Source organism: Pinus tabuliformis, chromosome J, assembly GCF_031772625.1.
Source record: "Pinus tabuliformis cultivar Carrire ecotype Pingquan chromosome J, CPIR1, whole genome shotgun sequence".
In the NCBI taxonomy this organism is placed as follows: Eukaryota; Viridiplantae; Streptophyta; class Pinopsida; order Pinales; family Pinaceae; genus Pinus; species Pinus tabuliformis.
The window spans coordinates 708,663,959-708,691,164 of NC_142295.1; positions in this window are offsets into that span (position 1 = coordinate 708,663,959).

A 27,206-nucleotide genomic window follows, 5' to 3' on the forward strand; every position below is an offset into this window, starting at 1 on the left:
TTCTGCGCTGATGTTGGACTGGATCTTTGCATAGTTGAATGGCACTTTGATTATCACACCAAATTGTAGTCGGATGTTGCTACTGAAAGCCAAACTCTGATAGGATCTGACGAAGCCACAAGGCTTCCTTACTAGCTTCTACGACACCACGATACTCTGCTTCTGCTGAAGAAAGAGAAATGGCACTTTGTTTCTTGCAAGCCCATGTAATAGGTCCTGAACCAAGAGTGAACACATAACCTGCAGTAGATTTCTGATCATCGGGGTCACCAGCCCAATCGGAATCAGTGAAACCAACCAATAGAGGAGATGCTTTGGCACTATAATGAATCCCAAACTGAATTGTACCTCGAACATAACGAAGTATTCTTTTAGCTGCTTTCCAATGACTTTCATGTGGATTTTGCATAAACCGAGCAATAAGACCGACAACAAAGGAAAGATCAGGACGAATATGGGTCACATACAAAAGTTTTCCTACAAGTTGACGATATAAGGTAGCATCAACTTTAGGTGAAGTACAAGTGACTGAAAATTTGGCTCCAGACTGAAAGGGAGAAGGGGCTAGCTTACAGTGTTCCATGTGAAAATGGTGTAGAAGATCACAGGCATACTTGGACTGGGAAAGGGAAATACCTTCCTTGGATTGCAAGACTTGAAGACCAAGAAAGTAATGCAAGTGTCCTAAGTATGTCATTTCAAACTTCTTTTTAAGGCTGGACTTCACATGGTTTATAAGGATGGGATCACTACCAGTAAGGATAAGATCATCAACATAAAGAACAAGAATGATAAGGGACTTGCCCACTTTCTTGGTGTAGACAGTATTGTCAGAATGACACCTAGAAAAGTGAGTTTCTAAAAAAAAGCTATCCATTTTGGCATACCAAGCTCGAGGGGCTTACTTGAGACCATAAAGGGATTTCTTAAGCCGACATACAAGGCTAGAGTCTGTTTGTATAAAGCTCGTAGGTTGTTCCATATAGATTTCTTCATGCAAGTCCCCATGCAAAAAGGCAAATTTAGCATCCATCTGATGGACTTCCCATTTGAAAGAGGCAGCAAGGGAAAGAACAAGGCAGATAGAGTTCATTTTGGCAACAGGGGAGAAGGTTTCAGTATAGTCAATGCCTTCAACTTGTGCAAAAACCTTAGCGACAAGACGAGCTTTATGTTTATCAACTTTTCCATCTGGTCCATACTTGGTTTTGTAAACCCATTTGCATCTAATAAGTTTTCGTCCCTTTGGAAGGGGAACAAGTTCACATGTATCATTTGTCAATAATGAACGATATTCTTCATTCATAGCTGCGTCTCAATCTGTATGGTCTAAAGCTTCTGCAAAGGTGTGAGGATCGTAATTAGCTTAAACTTGAGCCAGTAAAGAAGAGGCTCTATCGAACTGAGAACGTGTACATCGTTGACCTGTAGGATCACCAGCATGAGCACGTGCTACATCCCGAGTAGCACGGACCCATTTTGGAAGTTGAGGAGCTGAAGGAGGATCCTGAGAAGGTGGGAGAGGATTGTCATCCTCGCTGACATCATCTGAAGAAGAAATATTTTCAAAAGTAGAAGGGATAGAGAGAGGTGGCACATCTGCCGAACTAGGCTCGTAAGCCGATATATTTCCAGCAAAATTTACATCTCTTCTAATGATAACATTTTTTGACTTAAGTGGAATAAGTCTGTATCTTTTGACATCTTCAGAATATCCAACAGAAATACATTTTTCACTCTTAGGTTCTAAAGCTTTATGTTTCTCATCTAGAATATGGGCCCATGCTTCACTTCCAAAAACATGAAAGTGACTTACATCTGGTTTAATTGAGCTCCATGCTTCTTCTGGAGTGATATTCTTTAAAACCTTAATAGGTGTACGATTTATTATGTTATTTGCACAGTTAATTGCTTCTACCCAAAAATTAAGACTAAGTCCTTTAGATTGAAGCATACAATTAACCATTTCCTTTAAGGTGCGATTCTTCCTTTCAGCTACACCATTTTGTTGTGGAGTATATGGAACAGTGTGTTGCATTTGAATTCCATTCTCAGTGCAAAAGTTGATGAATTTGTTGTTAACATATTCTCCGCCATTATTAGATCTTAGCTTAAGAATTTGATGTCCAGATTGTTTTTCAACGAAGGCCTTAAAGGCCAAGAACATGTTAAATACTTCACTCTTGAGTTTTAAGAAGTATAACCAAGTGTGTCTGGAGAAATCATCAATGAAAGTTAAGAAATACTTATAGCCAGAGAATGAAACAACTGGAAGTGGACCACATAAATCACTATGCACAAGCTGTAAAGGGGCTAAGGCATGCCAAAAGGCACGTTTTTCAAAACTATCCCGTAGATGTTTTCCGAGCACACATCCAGAACAAACACCATCTCTGCAAGATACCATTGGAAGACATGTCACCATATTTTCTTTACATAGATTCTGAAGGGAGCGATAGTTTAAGTGACCAAATCGTTCATGCCAAAGTTTGTTCACTTCATCATTATGAGCAACAAATACAGAGGGAAGATTTGATGACCCAAAGTTGTTAAACTTATACAACCTTGTAGAATCATCAACAATGCCAGTAGCTAAAATCTGTCTAGGATCTCTTAGGTCCTTAATTACAACATCGTGAGGTGAAAATTCAATGATTTTACCTTCACCTGAATGAGTTATCTGATATACAGATAGAAGGTTGTAGGATAAGGTTGGAACACATAATACATCATTGAATTGACCATTGTTTATATGAACAGTTCCAGTTCCTACAATACTAAAAGATCTATCATCACCAACATATATATTTTTGGTGTTACAACCATTCAAAGAAGAAAACATGGCTTTGTTTTTGACCATGTGATAAGAAGCTCCATAATCAATGAGTCACTCATGAGAATGAGAAGAAGAAAATACATTTAGTGCATATCCAGACCGAAATGCTCGACAACCACATGCAGAAAGTGTTATTCCTTAAGATGAAGTTGAAGTTGTTGAGTGCTCCAACTGGATGTTATGCTTCTTCATTACTGCTTCCAAGGCTTCCATCTTCTTAAAGCATTTGGATTCTAAGTGGCCATATCGATTACAAAAGTGGCAATGTCTATCAGTGTTCTTCCCTTTGTTTTTATTTGCCTTATCATTTTGTTGAAATGATTTTTCATTTTGAGGCTAAAATTGCTTAATACCCTTGTTTGGTTTAGGACCATTCTTTTTAGAATACGACTTCTTAGGATTCTTTGAATTTGGTTGTTGTTGGGCGGCTAAGGCTTTCTTATAAGAGTTTCCAAGATTAAGAAGACCAAGGTGTAAAAGTTTTTCTTGTTCTCTTATTGAAGAATCACAAAATGAATCAAAGGAAGGGGGCTTGTAGTCTTGTCCTTGAGAAATGAAGGCTTCTCTTGTAGAATGGAAGGTGGAAACAAACGCAGAGTAGACTGGTCCCAACTTAGTAAGAATGGAATAGATAAGGTTACCATCTACTTTCTTAACCTTAACACCTTCCAAGAGAAGTCTAAAGGTTTTGAACTTGAACAAAAAATCTTCAATGGAAGAAAAATTATTGGGGTCCAATGTAAGTAACTCATTTTCGAGTTGATGGGCTCTAAGTTCATTTTTAATTCCAAAAACTTTAGTGATCTGTTTCATTGCTTCATTAGGAGTATCAAGTTCTGCGATATGGAATCTAAGGTCTGGAGAAATAGACATCCCTATCAACCCACGTGCTTGATATTGCCTATTTTCCCATTTGGATGCCTTATCTTCATCTTTCGGTTTGGTTTCTTGGCCTGAGGTTATTCTGTAAAGACCTTTACTTCTAAGTAAATCCACAATATAGGACCACCATTGGAAATAGTTGGTGTTGTCAAGAATAACTTGGCATGGACTTTCCATTTTAACAAAAACTGAAGCTATAGATACTGAAACTAAGTATTCCAATGGAAAGATTTCGAAAAATTAGGCTTATTAAAAAAAAAACGGCTCTGAAAACGGCTTCTGAATGAAAAAGTTATGGCTTTTTGAAGAAAAGTTGTTGAAGATGCCGATGAAGTGCGGGAATGTGCGGAAATGAATGATAATGTTATATTTAAAAAAAATCCGCCCCCTTTCCAAACTTAATCTAATTAGCTCAACAAAGAGAAAAACTTGAACTCAAGATCTCTATTCTCATAAAGTAACTTTGGACCAAGTGAGCTAGTTTAAAAGGTTAGTAATTTTTGGAAAAGAGGAAGGGGTTTTTTTTTTTTTAGACACCGAATCTTTGGGATGCGTGCTTACTTGAGAAAGCTCTTTTTTTCCTGCAAAACAAAAACCACAAAACCCAAAACAGACATACAAAAAAAAGAACAAACCTTGTGGTTTGAAGTTAGCTTTACCCGGAAACCAACAATTTTCCTCAATGTTTCTGATTTTCCAAGATCACACTAAGACGTGGCAGAAAAGAACATATGCATGAGAAAAAAAACTTATTTTCTATCTGATTTGTCTAGATCGCACAGAGTCTCGGGGCAAAGAGCATACGCAGAAATGAAAGGTGTAGATCTGGTAATAAAAAACAAAAAGATAAATAAACCGAAATAAACAGAGAGAAAATAACTAAAAACTGCAAATAAACATTATATACCTCCAGATCTTAAAAATGACGTAGCTAGGGCTACCGGAAACCTTTTCGCGTCAAATGAAAGGGGTTCCTCACTGGAACAGATGCTCCTAACACAATAGAGCAGTCCTCTCGGCCCGAAAGCAGACAGAAACAGTAAATCTAGGAAACAGAAGTTGGATGCAGTTCTACCGGCTTCAGAATTGGATCACCAACGGATGCGGCCTTCAAATAACTCTGATACCATGTAGGAATTTACAGGGTAAGTTCCTCAGACAGAACACCAAAGGACACCGCTCACAAGCAGATCACAGATCAATACACCAGTATTGTTGACATGGTTAAAACCCTCAAAGAGGGAAACAGTCCACAGCTTGAGCCAACATGGCCACTTCAGGCAATTTATTAATAAAATAATGAAAATTTACATAAGATTCTCTCATGAACAATTACCCTACAAATGACCCTCCATGCTCTTTAAATAGAGATCATGGACCAATCGGGTGTTAAGCGAAGGATCAAGTGTCGGTAATACTGAGGAGAAAATGAATCGTTGAATCACTACATATCGTAACCGTCAGATTGTAAATTACAAAAGTACATAGTAAAGAAACACACTTTACCTAACTCTACACTAGACCAAGTTATACTTAACTATTTCCTATGTGTCGGAATATCCTAACATTTTGAGGGTGTCGAATCAATATATACAGTGAAAAAACCATTTTAAATAATACAAATCAATATTTCACCTCAAATTCCTTGTCGGATTCTAGCACTAGAAAGTCCAAAAAGTCGCACTAAAGACAACTCCTATTTGAGAGTTATGTTTAGTGCGACTTTTTGGAAGCTTTTTCGTTGGGTTTTTCTTGTATAATTTCTATAAAATCCAGTAGGAATTTATTGAAATCACAAGTTTGATGGGTAACCCCTGCACAATCTAAGTGCCCTAGGGGTTTTTGAGGATGTCGAATCCATATATAGAGTGAAAAAACCATTTTAAATAACACAAATCAAGATTTCACCTCAAATTTTCATGTGGGATGTCGGCACCGGAAAGTCCAAAAAGTTTCATTAAAGACAACTCCTATTCATAAGAGTTGTGCTTAGTGCGACTTTTTGGAAACTTTTCCATTGGGTTTTTCTAGTCTAATTTCTCTAAAATCCGGCAAGAATTTATTGAAATCACAAGTTTGATGGGTAACCCCTGCACATTCTAAGTGCCCTAGGGGTTTTTGCGGGGGTCGAACCCATATATACAGTGAAAAAACCATTTTAAATAACACAAATCAAGATTTCACCTCAAATTTCTCTGTCGGATTTCGGCACCAGAAAGTCCAAAAAGTCATGCTAAAGAAAACTCCATATTCATATAACCCTTCCATAATGAAAAGTTAAAAAAAAACACATTTCAACTAACAACTCTATATTTTCAATCAAATTTATTCTCAAAGTTGTTTCTAAACCATCTATCTTAAATCTATATTATGTAGTAACTTTGTCCCAAAAACTTAAATGACCAAGTAATAAATCACTTGATTTCTACCTTGTGTTTGTTTTTTTTAAGACCTATCTAAAACCTTTTTCTCACATAATCCATTGAACATCCAATTTAATCAATAATTTAGGTAAGAGCGCCTAAAACATTATATTAATAAATTCTAAAATACAAACCTTCAATCATTTTTTTAATTAAATTCCATCACAAATATATAAACGTTTTTCATTTAAACCATAAAATAAAAATTTAAATATAAAAACAAAAATTACATATATATTCAATAGAAAACACAAAACCCTGTTGAAATAATTAAACAAAATTATAGGTTTCACATTAAAATCACACTCCATAATCTAAATAATAATATACTCTAGAGCAGATCCCCAACCTCTGAATAACTCTCCTATATTTGTGTGCAAGCTTCAACAAAATTCTCAATAACTCTCCCACATTTTTGTGCATGTGAGCGGAGGACATTCTCCATGCTCAAGTTGGGGGCTTAGGCATAGCGAGCTAGAATACTTCCAATTCAAAACACTCTTGTTTATGTTCAAATTTTTATATTATTATTTTTTAATCTTCTGAGAAATTAAAGCATCTAGAAATTATTTAATAAAAAAATTTAAAATATTTGAATTGATTTACATTACTAAATTTTATTAAAAAGGATTATTGAAATAAATTAGGCGGCTTTATTTAAAATGATTTCAACTAACCTAAATTAGATTAATGATTTTCATCTTAAAAGCTTGAACCGACCAAGGAAATTAATCTACACCTCTTAAAAGTGACTTTAAACTAAACGAGTTTAACCAATCTGTTCACTTTCAAATTTCCATTATTTTCCCTCATTAGTCCCTACCATCTGGCAATGGCTAGGGACTATATAGTAATCGGAAACAGTTGTTTTAGCATTACTTCACGGTTGTTTTAGCATTACTTCACGTATTCGTGTGATAATTAACCTAAACTTTTTAACAATGCATTGTATTGACCATACTGAATTTTAACAATGACCATACTAAATTTTATTTGATCATCTTATTTGGCCTCTTCCCGAGGGGAAGAGGCAAAAACTATATATTAAGTTGAATTTGTTTGGTTCATATTTTCGAAATGTCAATTAATGTTAGCATTAGTTCAGGGGTATTACTGTTAGAATTATCATATAGGGGTATTAATGTTAGAATTATCATAGGTTATGTTATGATAAACACTCCCATCGTTGATTGTGAAGTGGTTGATTGCATGTGCAGCCACACTCTATTATCTCCAAGTGGCTGATTGCAAAAACTATATATTAAGTTGAATTTGTTTGGTTCATATTTTCGAAATGTCAATTAATGTTAGCATTAGTTCAGGAGTATTAATGTTAAAATTATCATATAGGGGTATTAATGTTAGAATTATCATAGGTTATGTGCAGCCACACTCTGTTATCTCCAAGTGGTTGATTGCAACGCCCAACCGCCCTGCAACATTCTACTTGGGAGAATCTATCAACGTCTTTCTCTGGCTAGCGTACACCATGACCATTCATTACTAGGTGTACAGCTTTTTTGAATTACCAATCTCCGAGTAGTCGAATACACCATTACCCGTCATTAGTAGCAGAGGACTCTCATCTCCTCGTAACGCTCTCACGCCTTTGGTCTCGCCTGCTTGCGCTACAAGCTATGTGAGTAGAACTTAAATTCAGGTTAGTACTTTCTAATCTGCAAATATGCAATGGGAAGACCGATTTCAGGTGCTAATTTCACAATCAACAGAATTTCAGGTGCTAATTTCGCAATCTTTTAGGAAATAACTGAATATATGGTTATTATTCAATACTCTTTTGTGATATTACTAATATTTGGCTTTTTTTACAACATTACTGAAATTTAGTTTATGTAACTGCCTCTAAGAATCCATTCTAATTTGATAATGCTAGAACTTTTTGCTGTCAGTATTATGATGAAATTTAGCAGATCTTATGCTAATGCTATGGAAAAACATAGGTTAATTCAACTAGAATCCAGAAATTCCCTAGGGCGAAGGGCGTTTCAAGAAGGCGCATCCAGAAATTCCCTAGGGGGAAGGGCGTTTCAAGAAGGTGCATCCAGAAATTCCCTAGGGGGAAGAGAGTTTCAAGAAGGTGCACTAACGGATGTAGCAACAACAGTGGAAGTGGCTAACAGGGTCGGAGCAGGCATTACAATCTCGCTTGCAAATGAATTCATAGAAATGCCTCGCAATACAGTCTTGCTTGCAAATGAATTCATAAAAATGCCTCTTTTGCACTAAGCAGGACCAACATCATGAGTTGTGCTACCTCTCCTTTCATGAGTCTAAAGGATGGCCAGAAGCTAAAGCGGAAAATAAGATGGGATCAATAGAAGCTAAAGCAAAAAAGAAGATGGGATCAATAGTTGCTAAGTCTAAATTGCGAGTTGCATAATTCTTCTCATGTCCTATTGTTTACACCACCAACAAACATAAATGCAAGTTCTGTATGTATCAAAACAAAAAATTTAAAAATGCAAGTTCTCTATGTATCAAAACAAGAAATGGTGCTTTGAATTGGTAAATTACAAAAACTGTGGAGAACCCAGAAGAAAAACGCTGCCAAAATCGGATTGCTTAGAATGACCATAAAAAACATACTTTTCCTGTTGCTATTTACAAATAGTTTTTCTGGGTTAGGGGTCCTAAAATGGCAAAACGAATAGTGTATTCTGCTAAAACCTCCGCCATTGAAGTTCCTGTCAGTCAGTTAGTCAGCCAGAAAGAAAGCTAGAAAGAAAGCCAGCCATCCCTTCCAAATCAGTAATAGTGGTTGGTTGGCCCAAATACGAACATCACTCGGCCGTTATCACCTCATCTTACTATTCACAAGCCGCAGTTTACTCCGACGTTTCCAATTTACCATAGAATCCCCAGGGCTTTCCTAGCCACTCAAGTCGTTACTACTAGCAATTACTTTCTCTTCCATTACTTCATCCTTCCCGAAAAAGTGGAACTGCTTGACGCTGCATATTAGAACCCATTAGAGCGCGATTCGCATCATTATGTTCGAGAAAAGGAATAAGGGAAACTCCAACGGAAAAATATTGGAAAGGAAAAATACTTCTGAAATGGATTTGTTCCCATGCAATAACTATAAATTCTTGTCGGTATCGAGCTGGAGTAATTTGTTCCTCTTGAATTCCTTGAAGAAACGATAGGACACAGTGGACCTGCTTCGAACTTGCTGCTTGCTGGATAGCTGGACAGAATGATTGATGGTACCGCTGCCTAGAATAATGAAGAGGGTGCCTACAATACAAATATGATTCTGAAAGGAGGGGGGGGGGAAGGAAAAGCATATTAATTGCTGAGCTTACTTTTGGATAATTACGTGTATAATAATAGAATTGAATTAGTACTGCTTCCCGGCCCCCTACAGAAGGGGCAACCTCGGGCACCCCAAAACAGTCTAAAGGGAAGCAGTAATGGTGAATAGTGTAATTTGCTATCTTCGGGGTATCCCACCACCGTTCCTAAGCTTGCCTCATCCTATCGTTCCTGATACGCCGTCGACCCGGCAATTTCCTTTCCATCGAGACGTCCTGCAATTTGGATCTGAATACCTTCTACCTCTTCCCGTTCAGCCAGTTCAATAGCTTTCTTCATTGTTTTTCTGAATGGAACTCTCTTCTCTAGTTGTAGGGCAATATACTCTGCAAGAATATTAGGTTTTCTATAGGGTTTCGCAACTTTTTCTATAGCAATGTGAAGTTTTCGGTCCACAGAATCGAGCATATTTAGTACACTGCCTTGCTACGGGCATTCTTGTAACCTTGGGGATGCATCTCTGGTTCTTAATCTCCTCCGGTAACTCCCATATCAACTGACTATACCCCTGCACTGGATGATCAAGCTCCTGTCACCTTTGCTTGATATACTGGAAGATTGATTTCCTGTCACCTGGTCCTAGTTGCGATGATGACAGAAGCATAGCAAGCTGCGACCCGCTGGGACAAACAATTTTTATGGTTTTGGGGCATTTTTTTTAATGCAAAATGAAACTGGACAGTTCTCTCTGATGGATCCGCCAATTAAGAAATCATTTCATTGACACACACTACATGCCAAGCAAATTAACATGACGCAACGTTAACTGGCGTCCTTGAGGCTTACACGCTACGTTATGGAGACTGGCCAGTGTCTGAGAGGTGAGAACAGGTGACCCTCATGTGAATTGTAAAGGGCCACATGGTCTATCATGGTCATTTCTAATTTATTTTTTATTCCAAGCGTTGTTTAAAATTCATTATTCGACCATCGTTGTGTTTAAAAGTCACTTTAATGACTTGGTGCTTAAACATTATTGGAAGCGTTGTGTTTAAAAGTCACTTTAATGACTTGGTGGACTATCAGCGATTGTTCTCCTTCTCCAAATTCTACACAAGTTGTTCACAGCTACAGTTTTCCCCTCCAGAATTTACACAATTACATTTTCCCCTCTCCAAAATCTGCAGTATTAAGGGCAAATAGGCGAATTGAATAATGCAACATTGACTCTGTAGGAATATCTATGTTCAGTTTTTTGGGAGGCTTATTGTTTTCACTAACTTCCGTGGTTTTCACCAAAAAGAAGGATGCAGAACAAGTAGCTAAGATGGCCTTAGAGAAGGCTTGAACTCTGGCCCAATTCATGTTTTCTGCATCTTTTGATGGTATTTTGATCTTGTCCTTTAATTTTGTTATGCTTTGTCCTTTAACAATGAGATTGAAACTGCTCAGTCACAGGTTGGATATAAAAACTTATTTCGTGCTCTTATTTGTGCACAGGTTGTGTATAGTCAAATCAAGTTATTCGATCCTTCCTCCTTGCGCTGGATTAATTTTAAACAAGCTTCTGGCACTATGGGGTGGCCTCATCTTCGGTGTTTACAAATGGGTTTTGATTTCTTTATGCCGAATATGCATGTACCAACTGTATCTTTTGGTTTGGTGGTTTTTGTATAACTGCATAATTTTCTGTACATGGTTCTCATACTAACTCATTTCTCGTTTTGTTCTGAGCATATCTGAAGATGGCGCCAAGCTCTATCTCTGATTCTTGCATTTTCTCATAGGTAACATGGCTGGCGTCCCTATTTTAGCCTCTTAATGGTTTCTCATTTTCTAGTCTTTATCTTCATTCAAGGATTTGATTCTTACTACGTTTTCTTTTTCTTTTCCTGTATACTCTTGGATGCACATATCCATTTCTCACTAGTTTAAGATTTGAGTACGATGTGACCAAGGTTTCTTTCTCTGATTACTTATGGGTCAACCTGAATTCTTCTCAAGGTCGGTGGAATTTCTTCATCTCGTTGGAGTTTTGGGACCACAATTTCTATAAAAAAATGTTTTCTTACCTATGCTACCGACAATAGGGTTCAACATTTCCGTTGAAAACCCTCAAGGCTAGATGCATTTGTTGCCTGTACTACGGGAATCTTCCTAGTGTATACTTGTCTATGATACTTTGCATGGCAGTTTATAACCAGCCTTTCTTGTACTTTGGCCCTATATCTACCATGATTGACTCTATTTTAGTTTTGGTACTGAGTTTATCTGATTAATTTATTTTGGTGGAGAAGGAGTGCATGTCCTTGGCTTATGTTAACTTGACAAACATATTTAAAATACATTCAATTATTATGATGTTGTTAATGGGACTGTGTTGATATCACGATGAGGGACTCCCTTAGTGCTCTGTTTTTATCTGTATAACGAAGATATTATTTCTGCTTTTATATATGGTTCTGTGATACACAGTTATTTGTATGGCAGTAAACAATCCTGTGGAAAAAAGTTATTTCTTTACAGAAACCTTGCCTCAATGTTTGGTCTGAGTTTAGGTTGTATTGAATCTTTCAATTGCATAAATCCTTCCATTCCAGGTTCTCGTCATTGCCTCATATTCCCCCACTTGGCCAGGGGTTGCAATTTGGCAAGATAATAAGCATCTTTTCTGTTAGGTGTTTGGCACAGTACACTTAGGAATGGTTGTAGTATTACTTTTATATTTTATTGACTTTATTTTGAGGTGTTTCTAATTTTTAAGAATGTCCCTCAACAGGATAATGTTCGGAACCAGTTGATACAGTTTGAACTATTGCTCACAACTGCAACCTTTGTTGTTTTGATATATTTGGAGTTGTAGCTGGAGTCTTTGGCATGAATATTCCAATTGATCTGTTCGAAGAACCTAAGGCTTTCAAGTGGGTTCTGATAATAACTAGAGTTACTGGGCTCATCATTTTTTTGTTCTTTTCTATGGTTTTTCAAGCATCGATGGTTGATGCCACTGTAAGCTTCTGTATTATATCCTGGTTAAAAGCATGGAAAATTATTTATGGACAGGATAGTGTCTCAGACTGGTTTTCTATATTGATAAATGTGAAGTGCAGTAATTTATTGGATTTTGGGAGAGCAACACAGTTTAGAACAATTCCTAGTTGATCTCACGTTTCTGCAAATTAACCGTGCTACTGAACTGAAGTCTCAGATATAAAATAAAGAATTGAATGCAGGGTTGCTGCACACTGTAATTCTTCAAATTCATGAGGATCAAACAGAGAAGCTTGGCATCCTCATTATTTAGTTTTCATGTCAATATTCTTCTTGGTGCATTTGTTTACAAAGAATAACTGACATCTTGTTCTGGCCTTTAATCAACTGAAAATTGATCTTCTAGCATACATTACCTGGATGCGTTTGGCATTTTTTGTTAGTCTTCATGGACATTGGATACCAGTCCTCTGATTTCAGGGTATGACATGATGGTGTATAGAACCTAAAGTTAATGCCAGACGTCGATTGTGCAATCATTAATTAATTTCTGTTGTAGGCTGCGTTGAAATAATGGCATACTGCAGGTTTAGGTGTATTCTATACAGGAGGATGATGAAGAGTATGTAATCAATGGTTATCTTACAAGTCCCTTTAGTGGGATCATTGGGATGGCCCCTGTGTCTGCAGCAAATAGATCAGTATTTGTATCTTGACCATTTTTCCATATTTTTACCCCTCCCCTCTGAGCATTCTATATCGTTTCTTAGTGTGCTGAAGCTGGAGTTTCTTTGGCCAATCGAGTAACTCATAATACCCGGAATTATAGTAATAACATGTAGTACTGATCACCAATGCTGAACATCTGTTATGCTTTATGATTTCCAAAGTTATAAACCTCAGCAGTGTGCCACCTGCATTCTTTTATTCTTGGATTTGAAAATTTAAATCCTTCAGCTGTTAGGCATGCTAATGACCTTACTTCCAGTTTACCTGATATTGTTATTGTTTACCTGATGCAAAAAAATTATCTGCCATGTATAGGGCTGCTGCAAAGACTTCTATTAAACCTGTGCGCACATAATGCTACAAGGGAAATATTAGTTCATCTATTGTTAGAGATGGTGAGACCAGAAGCAAAAGGCTTATCCGCAGAGACAAATGATGCTCCATCTCAGAGACTTATGGGTGCCAATAGCCTATTTTCCACATTAAAAGATGTCTGCAGGGTATTAAATACTGATCCTTACCTCCATCGTTATTTATGTACTAGTATGCTGCCACACAGTGATATAGGGAGTATTTTGTGCATTTTTTTTAATCATATGCTGCTACTTAGTCTGTACTTGATATTTTATTTTTGTGGTGGCTATCACTGCAGAGTTTGTTTAACATGCATATTTCTGTGGAGGCTTTGAAGGTAGAATAACAGAGCTTATTAGCTTCTTGTTAAAATATTATGCTTGTTCTTCTTAGTTTTAGCTTATTTCTATTTTAGTTATTGACTTCCTCTTTGAGTTTCCAGGAGACTGATATTGGTAGACAAGTGAATGTACTGCGAAAACATTCTTCTGCTGACATTCGAAAGCTAGTAAAAGAGCTCATAAGGTCAGTTCACTTGAAGGTTCTTGTTTGTTTTCTTGTCTTCAGAATATCCAGTGTTTTGCTAGTATGATTGCATATGGTCTCACCCCACTTCAGTACTAACAGCACAGCCAGTTTGTTGTCATGCCTTGTGGGCTGTCTTTGGCTTGGGTTTATTTGCTTCATCTTACTTTGTTTAAACTATAATTTTATTGTGTATGATTACTGGCCACAATCCATGGGGTTTTATAATATGCAGTGCAATCTATAGATTTTAAAATAAGTCATTTTTGAAAATTCCCATTATATGGGCATTGCAAACACTCTTATTAATCCAGGCAGGGTAGAGTATGTTAGCTCTGTAGACTTTAGCAATGAAATTGTTGTGCATAGGTGGATCCCTTGTGCCACTTTGGTGTCTATTACATTTTGCTTTGTATGTTGAAATTTTACTGCTGTTTTCATGTCTTAATATTGATATTTTATTCAGGTTCTTCTGACTTCCTCGGAAGCAGTTCTTGCTGTTTTGTCTCCAGCGTTGCTGGCAGAAGCACAAATGCTGAGAGAAAAAGCAAAGAACGAGTATCAGGCTCGTAGCTTGTTTGGAGGAGGCCATAGGCTAGATGGCAGACGCCACAATATGTCAACTGGAGGTCAAACTGCAATGGACCGAGGCATAGGCAGTAATGTTGGCCTTACATTGGGGCGCAGGCCAGTTGCATCCATTGGTAATTCCATAAAGATGAAAGAAACGGAATGGGTCACATCAACCCCATACCACAATCTAGTTTTACCCTAGTCCCAACCATAGTTTCGTTTATATACATAAATTTAGCATTATTCTTGAAAGTTGACAGCCAGCACTGAAGCAGAGGTCGTCAAGTACTGAAGCTTAGATCCTGGATTAATGCAAGACTGTAGTAGTGCAATAAACTAACTTGCTGGTTCTTTCACAGATTGTGATTCAGTTGTTTGCTGCAGTAACAATTATGATCATCTTCTTGCCATTGCTGATAGTCATACGAAAATTGAAGCTCAATGAACAGTGGCTTTCAGGGCTGTTGTTGCTTTACTTACTTTACCTTTCTTCTGGTGTTTCTTTTCGACAGTGCCTTTCAGGGCTGCTATTGCTTTACTTACTTTACCTTTCTGGTGGTGTTTATTTTCCTGAAGCCCGCTCATGGCAGGGACTTGCTGCCATGCAGCTTCTCTTGTTTTATATTGTTGTTGAGAGGAGCAGATTCTGCTTGCCTGTTGAAAGGTAATATTTCTCTTGTATGTTATATTTAGTGTATACAACTGTTGAAAAGAGATGCCCTGGGCATACAGAAACTCCACTTAGGTTTTTAGTAAAATATATAATAATGGTGACTCATTCTCCTTCAAGGAGGAGTTGGTTTGTCATAGTTCTGTACCAATTTCTCCATAAAGTAAGCGCTTTTACGCATGATCTCTTAAAACGCTCAAAGAGCAAGATTTCACATCACTCAATTTAAAAAGGGGAAAGAAAACTCGCTGACCAAAACAATAGCAGCATTACCCACCCAGACATCGCACACCTTCACCTATGCCTGGGCAGAATTGATATAACCCCTGGGGGCTTGCTGCTTGCTGGATTAGCGATCCATTTAGTGTCAGTGGTTTTCACTAACTAGCCAGCCAGGTAAAGAGATGGGAATTTACCCCATCTTTATATTTTAATGTTTTATAGATGCTTCCTCTCATTTGAAACTATGGTTTTGTTTAGTATTTTTATGTAGGATCGGTATAATGGGAAGTAGCAACCTGATATAATAGGTGACCCATTGAATCTCGTGGTCAATACAGGCACATAGGGCTATCTCGCGACTCTGATTACAGATTTTAAGAAGAATTTATCGGCAAAAATCACATTTAAACAGATTTTTTGCTGATTTGGGTTGGATTTGGCTATCTGGAATAGAGAATACCTCATCAGGGAAAGGTGCATTTTATTCTCTATTTATCCAGCATGTAAAGCAAAAAAGAAACCACATTTAAGTTATTGTTATACACCATACAGAGTTTCATAGTTCCTCCATCTGGACAAAGGGCAGATTAAAAAAATGACATGGTGTGAGTGATTGAAGGACCTACCTGGTTAATCATACCTCTGATGGTGTATGTGTTAGTCTTGACGACAGTGCCCTCCAACACGCGAAGACCCAGAGTCTGGAGAGTTCGTCTGTTGAGTTCCTGGTGCCAGGGAGGCCCTCACAAGAGTTATATACAGGTGTGAACTCCAAACTAGGCAGAGGGCGCCTTGGTGCCCCCATACACAAACATTCGCATGGGAGCAGGCGCCTTGATGCCTCTATACACAAATCCCTCTTCCGATCTTCGTCTCCTGAGCCCTGCCCTCAACGATGTTTTCTCTTGTTCTCAACAATGGTGGAAACTTGTAACTTTGTAAGTCGCTGTAGAGTCACAGCAATTAATTACAAATCGTGTGAAAACCACTCACTTTCAATGTAACGTCCACGGAATGACTTTACCTTGTCTTCGAAGTAATGGTTGGAATCGACAGTTGAAACGATTCCATAAAGAACAAAGCAAAGTGCAATCAGGGGTCCAGCCTCCAGAGTCCAGAGATATCTGGCAATTTATCTAGCCGGCCGCCGCCCTTCAGGGGGCATTTTCTGATATTATTTAGTTTTTTTTTAAACCAGTAGAATTGAAAACTAACATTTTTTCTGACTGTTAATTTTAACTTCGCCCTTTGAGACGGGCTAGACCCCTCTAGACGCGCTGTGACGTGTTCAATTTTGAACGCATTCACCATCCGGTTGCTGGAGCGTCATGTTGGTGGTCACCATCCCGCTGCCGCTGAGAATGCAAACTCCCCATTGCCTCTGCCGCGCGAAAGTCGCCACGCTCTCTCCCACATTGCACCCGTTGGCGATCTCCATCATGTGTGCTCTCAGGGCGTTGCCGCTCTAAATCATTAAATTAGATCTTATTAAATTCATTTTAATGATGTAGATGGTTATATAGAATAGTTGATGTTGTGCGTTGAATTCTGCAATATCAAGTTAATCTAATAATTGGGGACATCCAAGAGCTATTAAATGTGTTTTATATGTAGGTGGCAATGTTTTATGTAGAGTTGGAGAGATGAAACATTTATATTTATAATTTAAAATATTAATAAAAAGTCAAGGTTTACTTGGTTTAAGTAATAATAATTTAATGTTTCGTTTAAGCTAATATAAATTTGGAGTAATAAACAAACTATTGCTATTCATATATAAAGGAGCGTCTTGGAGATGGTCCTCTGATCAATTGTCGGAGAGAGAAAACTAATGGAGCGCAAACCGAAATAAATTGCCAATGGTTTGGCAAAAACCACCCGTACACCAGATCAACCGTAGAGGTTAAAAGCGCGACCCCTTCCATTTTTAAAACCACTTTAGGGTATCATGGAGTTGTTTAGGTTGCTTTCAAAATTATTTGTTTTATTGAATTTAGACTTTTGTGATCCATATTAATTATAACAATATTTTTCGGAAAATTATATAGGAGATAATCTCGTCGACGCGTTTCGAACCAACCCACTTCTGGTTTGTTGTGCCAGCGTAACCCTCGCTTTCATTCCTAACATTGTTTTTATAGAAAGAAAGAAACACCAAAGAAAAAAATATTTTAACGTCCAGGAGACTAAAGATAGCCTATGGGACAGATTCATCTGCTTGATGTATTCGGCCCTTTTTCTGTGAAGCTTCAAAATAAATGCTCCCAGCTTCTTGACAAACCCCTTGCTAAATAGATTATCCCAAGAGCTAGCTGCCAGCATATCTGCATAACTTTCATTGTTGTCTTTGAAGGCCTCACATTCTAAAATGAAATGTTTTTCTGTTTCCACTTTTCCAAAACAAAAAATGCATACTCTTTCCTCCCACACTTCCTTTGGCTTTTTCCAGCGCCCTGTTTCACAACGAAGTTGATGAGAATTAGTCCTTAACTGAGCAATAAGAATTTTGGCTCTCCAAGACATATTGGCCTCTATGTATGCTTTTGGTTGATGACTATGAGTGGGATTAAACACTTCAATATAGTAATTTTTCTTTCTTCCTAGCTCCTTATCCCAAGTATGCTTGTGGAACTTTTCCATTACAAAAGTTTTTATCTCTTTGTTGTTTATGGGACACGCATTCAAGCAAATACCCCCTTTACTAAATCATTTGTTATTTTGTTGCATCCAAGTTCTTTTGCTCTTGCACAATCTATCATTAAATACAACCTTAGGCCATCTACCCTCTTCCATTTGCTCAAATTTTTTTAAATACCTTATGACTAGCACCATAGCAATTGCTTCAATAGGAGCAGTCCCTGTTTCACTTAACAAGATATCATAAGGAACTGCACTTTTAATCTTAAATTTGTTTGTAATCAAACGCTTCTGAATTTTCTCAATTTGTCTCCACTGCATGTCGGATGTACTGCTAGCCCATAGTTCACAACCATAGAGAATCACTGGAATCACTAGAAGCCCAAAGAGAGTTTAAGTGGTTTCTAGTCCCATAACTCTGCCACTCTACACCTATTTTGAAAAGAATGCTTTCCAACCCCCCAAAGTTCTTTTCTTTCTACAACCATTCCAACTTAGGTTTTTGTTGAAGTCAATTATGAGGTATTTGTAATCCGCAACTTCTTCCAAAATGTTGCCTTCAAAGTAGAACTTATGTTGCTTATGTTTTCTTTTCTTAGAGAAGACCACTACTTTTGTTTTGCTGATATTGACTTGCATCCCCACACTTCTACAAAAATGCTCAAGGGATAGTAAGTGCTCTTGCAAACCAAGAGCCAATTTAGCAATCAAAATAAGGTCATCTGCATATAAAAGAAGCCTTATAACAAACTTGGCCAAATAGATACCATCACTCCCTTGCGAATTTAACCACTCCTCAAGCTTGTCAATATAAAAACCAAAAAGGGTAGGAGACAGTGGGCAACCTTGCTTGACCTCGATATCGCTTCTAAAACTTTCAAAAATGCCTGTTGAAGTTCTAATTTTGACTTTCACCTCTTCATACAGCCTATGCACACTGCTCTCAAATGTTTAGGAACCCCAAGTTCCTCCATTCAGTGCCAAAGCTTATCCCTAGGAACTGAGTCAAACGCTTTTCTGAAGTCAACAAAGCAACAAAAGACTTCTTCCTTTTTCTCCCGAACCTTTTCAATGACGTGCCTTAAATTTATACAATGATCAACAGTGGAATGTTTAGGTCTAAACCCTGCTTGCCCTTTAGCACGCTTATCTCTTTCTTCTGCCCACTTGCTAATTTTGTTTTCCAGCATGCTTCCAAATAAATTTGCAAACAAAGGGTTTATCATGATGGTCCTATAATTGGAGGGATTATTGACGTCACCGCTTTTGAAAAGAGATATTGCAAAACTAGTTGTCCAATCTGTGGGGAGCCCTTATTATTTGATTTTGTTGAAGATTTTTGTAATGTGAGGTGCAAGAATCTTTGAGCCCCACTTTAGATATTCTACTTGGAGTTCAGCTAAGTCTTTTGCTTTTCCAACACCCAACTTCTTGATACCCATCTCTACCTCTTGTACGATGAAGAGATCAGTATCAGTGTTGACTGAGGGGGGAGGATCAACTTTGGGAACCTGCTCATAGAGTTGTCTTGCATAGTCAAACCATTTAGAAGCTGTAATATTATTTTCAATGTGTATCTTTTTCGGTTGGAGCTCCTTCCAAAATAATTTGGGATTATTTTTCCCAAGGAAGATTAGTTCTTCCCTCCTTGAAACCATGAAATCAACATTTTTCTTGCTTAATAAATGCTTGTAAGCTTTGAGCTTTATGTTATCCTTGTTTGACTCTTTCCACATTCTCCTTGCCTTTTTGCATTCCTCACCAAAACCAAGCATTAACTGGAAAGCAATTTGTTTCAGACTTCTTAATTTTTGCTCTTTTGCACTATGCAAGTGCGCATTGAATTAAATGTGTTGATTCATGACTATGAAGGTTGTGAATTGTAATTTTCTCCTTCTCGAAGAGCCTCTCTGGCGTTTTTTTGAAAATATTACAATTTTCTGGGGTCAAAAGAATTTTTCCCTGTGGGATATTTTGTTGGACATGTTGAATTTTTACTCTAGTTGTTTCTTTCCAATCCAAGAGAAACATAAATAAATTGGCTTGTGATCTGATTTCAAGTCCCACAGTTGATCTCCAATCAAAAATTCCTCCATTTTCTCACACAAACCATGCGAGCAAATTACATAATCTACCACACTTGCCCCATTGTAAGTATTGCAAGTGAAATTACGGACTTTGCCCATCTAGTCAAGCCATTACAAATGGCTAAATCAAAGGCCCCACATAGAGTAAGCAATTGTTCACCAAAGATATTGCAGTATTTATCCTCTGAAATTCTTTCCCACTAATGATTACTTTCTTCTGTAAGCCAAATAGGGTCACAAACATCTTTACAACAAAGAATGCTAGTTTGCTCACTTGCAGTCCTAACATTGAAATCACCCACTATAAGGACTTCATCTAGCTGTGAATATGTTGCAATATCCACTTTTAAGGCTGAAAATGGATCTTTGTGGTCAAGTCCTCTCTACCTTTGTAGATTTTTGAAACCTGCAGCGCAAAATAGCATGCTGCAATTGTGATATGGTTTCCATTTTCTGATATTTTAAACCAAATGAATTGCTTATTTGAGACTTCTTTTTCTAACTGAATGAGACGACCTTCTTTCTCCCTTACTAAAACCATGATACCCCCATGCCCTTTGCCATTCCCTGCTGCCTTGTTCCACACTGCCATCTTCCAGTATCCTTCAAATAGAGGTGTCTTGCACCCTTCATGCTCATGTGTTTCTATGAGGCAAATTATGTCTCTATCTTCCGCAATACGCCCTAACCCAGGTCCTCGTCTCCATGGGTAACCTCTGCGATTCCAACAAACGAATCTTAAGGAAACCTGGGTATGACTTGATTGTTATTTATTTTGACATGCAAGACTCACATTTGAGTCTTTGTCCCTGCTTTCCCATATTGACCTTGCTTTTTGATTTCCTATTGAAGAGTTTGTTGCCCCTTCTTTATTACCATCTTGCTGTTCTTTTTTGGAAGAAGGTCCAAATCGCACTATCACAACTTTGCCTTTATAAATCCATGCTCTCTTGCCTTCATCTCTTACTGCCCTAACCTTTAAAATTTCCTCCCTTCTTTCCTCCTGTTGTTTTACAATTAAATCTTCTTCTAGGAAAAAACGAGAACCCCTCAAGAGATGTTTCTTGCTTAGAATGATATATTTACATGCAAGCTAGGCATAGTGAATTTTATGGGTCTAGATCTCTCCCCATTAAACTTACCCACCCTCCATACTTGGCATATTTGTCATTGCCATAACAACTTGTCTTTCAAGAAGTCTCTTACAAGGTCAAAAGTATATTCATTTTTCCCATAGTCTTTCACCCCTTTAATAATTATGTTTGCTGCCCTATTTTGTCTTTCCGTGCCTTCACTATCTTGCATGTTTTCAACCTGAATATTTGTTTCTCCTTCCTTATTAGAAGAATTGTTAATAATGTGAGCCCAAGTTTTGGAAACTTTGGTGGAATCTCCTTTCGTTTCTTCTCTTGCGTTCTCTTCATGATTGTTTATTTGGGCAATTATTTTCCCTTTATCCTGGGATGATTCCACATTCACCACCTCTGTACTTTCCACTACATATTTCTTTATGTTTTGCACATCCGCCTTCATGCATTGCCATTCTATCTTCCCTATCAGGAGAGCTTCCTATAGTAATGTCACTTGTTCTTTTATAACTTTAATGCTTTTTGCTAAAGCCTTGTTCTCAGCTATTATTACATGAATTTTATGATCTCTTTCCTGCCCTTTAGCTTCTAAAACCTCCAACCTTTGTTTTGCATTTAACAATTCTTTCACATAAAGATCACATGACCAAGTGAGAGGTGTGGATGTGGAACTATATAAGGCAAAATAATCAATGACTTTTCCTCTGGACTTCTTGTTGCCACGTGCTTTTAGAGGAGACTTGTTTGAGTGATTTTTGCGAAGGGCTCATGTACTTTTCTTTTTAGACCGTTTCTTCTTTATCTGCTCCCATTTTAGATGGGCTATTCTTCGTTTTAAAATGCCCTGATATTGTTTGGCATTGACCCAAACCCACTTCCCAGCTTTGGCGGATGAGGCAATTTTCACTTGTCCTAAATCATTTGTCTCCACATGTTCTGAAATTTCTTATTCCTTTGTCATGTTTGAATGCATTTGCTGCTCCTTGCTCGTTGCTCGATACTTCTGCTGCATAAAAGCTTCCTGCTCACTGTGCACTACTCTCACTGTTGACCACACTGTATATATATTTTGCTGTGGGTTGAAAGTAAGGAAATTTATATTATAAAGTTTATCTAAAGTAATGGGACTTTATAACATAAATCTTATTTTTTATCAATATTTGCAATGGGTTATAAAAAAATGAACCTTTATGTTATTATTAAATTTTTTTTTTTTTTTTAAAGCAGAGGGATGAACTGACCAAATATCATGGTTCATGTTTATTATTATCTATATGAAATAATTTTTTCATAATACTCTTTAAATTTTCTATTGAAAGGAAAATAAATTCATAATAAGAGCATTTGACTTAAAAAATTATGTTATAAGTTAAAACACAATAACTAAAAACAAACCTTTTATGAAATTTAACGCTATATAATTTCTTAATTTTTGTTTTGGAACATTATTTAAGAATAATTCAAAAAAAGGTAAACATTTAGATTTACTTTTTCTTCAAAGTATTTTGTTATATATATTACATAATAATTTAATTTTATGTTTGTTAATTGTTGAAAAAAATACACATGTTAAATTTTTAAATTGATTTAAAATTTTATGTTTTAATAATATTTTATTTGGAAGTTTTTTATTAAGAGAAATATCTACACAAATTGAAACATATATGAACCAAAGCAGTGACTCACGTCATGTTTACAAGGTAGATAACTTTCTCTTTCCTTTTTTAATGGAATATAAATCAATTTGATCAATATTTTAATGGTTTAGATGACATTTTTTCTTTCAACATATTATATTAATTGTTTTTATCTTTTTTACTAAATTTACTATAACAAGAGCCATGTGTGGTAATGTGCAAAAAAAAGGCAAGAGCAGTAACATTACCACCACCTGGCTCTTGTTAATAGTGTGTTAGTTTTAAGTTGTGAACTATTATTAATCTTTTTTTTTTTTTCTCAGTAAGACTAGCTAATCTATTATATTATATACAGGTAAACATTACATGCAGAAAAACATTTTGTCCAGGGCCAACTGAGGCACCTTGGAAGGCTTTACTTGACACAGAATTTGCCCACGCAGGGGCAGCACCTCCATGAGAAACCAAAACATATGACACAGATTTGAACTCAGACAGTAATGAAACGGCCCGCGCAGGGGCTTCCAGCAAAAAGACTCATAGTAGACCTTGCCATGACGCATAACAGATAGACACAGAATATGAAAAAGAACTAAAAGCCTACAAACATAGAGAAAAAGGTAAGCCAGAGAGTGCCTTTGGGGATTAGTCATCTGGCTCTTCCTCAATGATGTAGCACCAGCCTTGGCCTTCCGGGATGCCAGCCCACATTGCCATAGGGTCCTTCGCAGTGGCCGGCGGTTCCTGCTCTGGAGGCTGGGGAGGGCTTGCTGAGGCTCCTTCCCTGAATTTCCCTTTTCAATTGTTGGCTGCAGCACTGGACTTTCCTCGCGATTGCCTTCTGGAAGTATTTCAGCCGAAACCGATTGCTTTCCATCGTCATTCTCCTCAGGAACCTTCGTGAAGAGAACTGAGATATGTGCGTTAATGCCTGTATTTTCCTGCGAGCTGCCCAAGGTGAAAACAACTGAGCCGAATGCTGGAAGCACGGGCTCACCTCCACTGGAGCTGCCAACCTCCAAGAATTGACTGGCTGGAACTGGTAAGGCTCTCGCCCTCCTGTAGCAGTAGCAGCAGCAGCAGTGATGGTGTATATCCGCTACAGGGGGGCGTGAAGATGCCCCACGCCCAGGTCCCCTTCTACTTGGCTGTCTCTCCCGCAGTCGCGCCATAATTTCCGCGGCTCCTTCAATTTGCTCCAAGACCGAGCTTGTGGGCTTGAATTCACAACTCTTACTGCCACTTGAGTGCTGTCCCCGACTCGATTCAAGGCAGAGTTCAAGTGCCCATAAACCACGCACAGTATGAGCCAGAAGGAAGCGAACGTTGCCCAAGAGAACACCTTCACCCTCCGCCTCAATTGCGCTCGATTTGCCCTCAGAATTCTGTGTTGCTGGCTTGGCTCTCTGAGCCCTGAACAGCAACATTCCTTCCCACTTAAACTTGCTGTCATTCCCTTGGGATTCGCAGGCATTGAATTCCCTCTGCAGGCTCTCCATCGTTCCCAGCGGCGCCATTAAGAACTCTACCGTGCCTCCCCCTACTTAACGTTTCGGCGGCATGGGGCAATAACTCCCTCAGTCCTTCACGTGGCGGCACATGCTGAGCATGTGGCACGCCATGCCCTTGCTCGGTGACACCCGCATCCGGGGTGTGAACTATTATTAATCACTAATGTTAGTTGTTTTTATTGTGATTATAAATGTTGTGTTATTATTATTAGGTAACGTATTAATATTATCAATAATGATTTTAAATGATAGAATAGATACAAAGCTATAATTAAAGGATAATAATTATAAAATATATTTTTACATATAAATTAGAGAGAATCTTTGTATTACATAATTACACACCTGGTTCATAGTAAATACATCAGGCATTACAAAGCTAATTCATCAAAAATCTCTAATTGTTTTATGCTTCCCAACAAGAATACATAATTTTCTTGAGGAAAGTATATTTGAGCATTAAAAACAAGGGTTTTGTAGATGCATACCCTACAAAACTGCTCTAACCAAAAACACAATTTACAACACATAATGCTAATAGGGAATTTTTTAATAGACTTCATCCACCATTAGGGAATTGTAGCAGGTCTTATTTGGACATTAATCTTTAATTCACCTATTTGGCATACTTGTCTTCTTTGTTGAAGTCTCCGAGGACAAGGAAATATGCATTGGATGGGATATCTTCTATAATTTTCTTAATTCTTTAAATGATCCTCTCCATAGGTTTCTCCTTTTGGAGGGAACATTTGACCATCTGATCTAGGATTAGGAGAGAATCTCCCATAACCGTAAGTGTGCCCACCTTATATTCTTTGGCTAACAAAATTCCTTGTTAGAGACCATATATCTTTGTTTGATTCTTTGTCATATGACTAAGACCCCATTAGTACCTAAACAGTTTGTCCTCCTTGACACCATAGAGTACCCCTCCCTCTCCTACTTCCCCTATATTATAATATTATTATTAAGATATTTTATTAAATTTATAATATAAGTGTTAGAACGTTAATAATATGTATAGACCACATGTGGGACACATGGGGAGAGAGGTGGCGGTCGTAAGGGTTTATAGTGTTCGTAGAAGCTTGCCTTGCTTTGTCGTTATCAACATGATCGATTCAGGAAGATCCATCTAGCTTGGGCGTGGGTCGAGCAACTTGCAAAGAGATCCTTCATGTGAGGTTGTTGTCATTGACGTTGTTGTTTGGAGTGAGGAAGTCATATTAACCAACGACAATGTCAGATCTATCCATTTGATTCAATATATGCTCAAAGAGTTTATCCTTGATGCAAATAGGTATGTTTTCTCATCATATCTGGCAGAGATCTCCTCCAAAAGATTGGATCGGTTGTCCTTTTTTTCTCTTATACAGGATCTATCGAAGCCATATAAATAGAGGATGAACTAAGGTCTGACATCATTTCACTTGTGGATCTCAAAGGGGATGAGAGAAGGGAGCTTCTGCAATTCCCATGCAATGGTTTTCAAGCAGATCCAGAAGAGGGGGTTCCTTTTCAAAATTTTGCAAAAACCCCAAATGGGAGATTGATCCTCATCAGGGTTAGGGCTACAACATTGGTGCTTGATTTGAAGCAGAAAATCCAAAATAGACTAGGAATACTAATGGAGCTTCAAAATCTGATTTATGCGTATAGATCTTTGCAAGATGACTTTCTGTTACAGGACTATGGGATTGATCAAAACTCCTCTATCATCATCAATTTGAGACTGAGGGATAATTTTCCTAGCCCCAACAACTCTAAGGGACCAACTTCATTTAGGAATGCAGTGAAGAGTCAGGGTGAGTCACAAAAAAAATATGATCCAAAAATCAATATTCTTGGACCTTACATCATGGATCAGATAGATCAGGTTTTGACAATGGAAGTTAATGTTCAAGAAGTTACAGAATGGTTCTCCAACCTCCAATATCAAGCAGTCATTTGTAGATTTAACAATTTCTGGCCAAAAGAGGAGAATCTATATCATTGGGTATATTCAAGTTGGTCCCAAAATTGTTAAATCCATTTGTGCTATAGGGGTTTTTTTTGTTGTACAATTTACCACATTGAAGGATATGAATTTTTCCCTAAATGAGGGCCCATCGTTTTGGGGAAGTGAAAGACTATTTATAACCCTATGGTTTCGATGGTTTGATGCAAATACCATGGTGGCCTCCAAAATGTCGGTTTTGGTACGATTACACTACCTTCCTCTTCGGTTTTGGCACCATCAAGTTCTAGAAGGAATTGGAAACACTTTGGGGAAGTTTGTAAAAATGGCTTTGAATAGACCTTCAAAGGTAATTTTTACTTTTTTCCAGGATTTATATAGAAGTAGACCCTAGCAAGGGTTTACCTGATCATATTCACCTTAATCATAGCAATCTTCATTGGACCCAACATTTAGATTATGAAAATATGGCATTATGATGTCGTATTTGTCTCCAAACTAGCCATCTATAAAACTCGTGCTCATGGGAAAAGAAAAATGCAAAAAGGAAAAAAAGAAAACCCCAAAAGACTAAGGGTTAGAAAATCCAGGATCAACTTTCCTTAGATGAAGAAGATGATGGAACACTGGAGAATCCTACGAATTCCCAAAAAACACGAGGAACATCGGTGAACAGAGTGGTTAAGCAACGAGAAACAATGTTACAGAGCATGCAAGGGACAACAATAGCAATAACCACAACTCTAGTAAAACAAATCAAAATTCCTCCCACTAAGGTGGGAGGCATAAAAATATCCCATGCATCTGT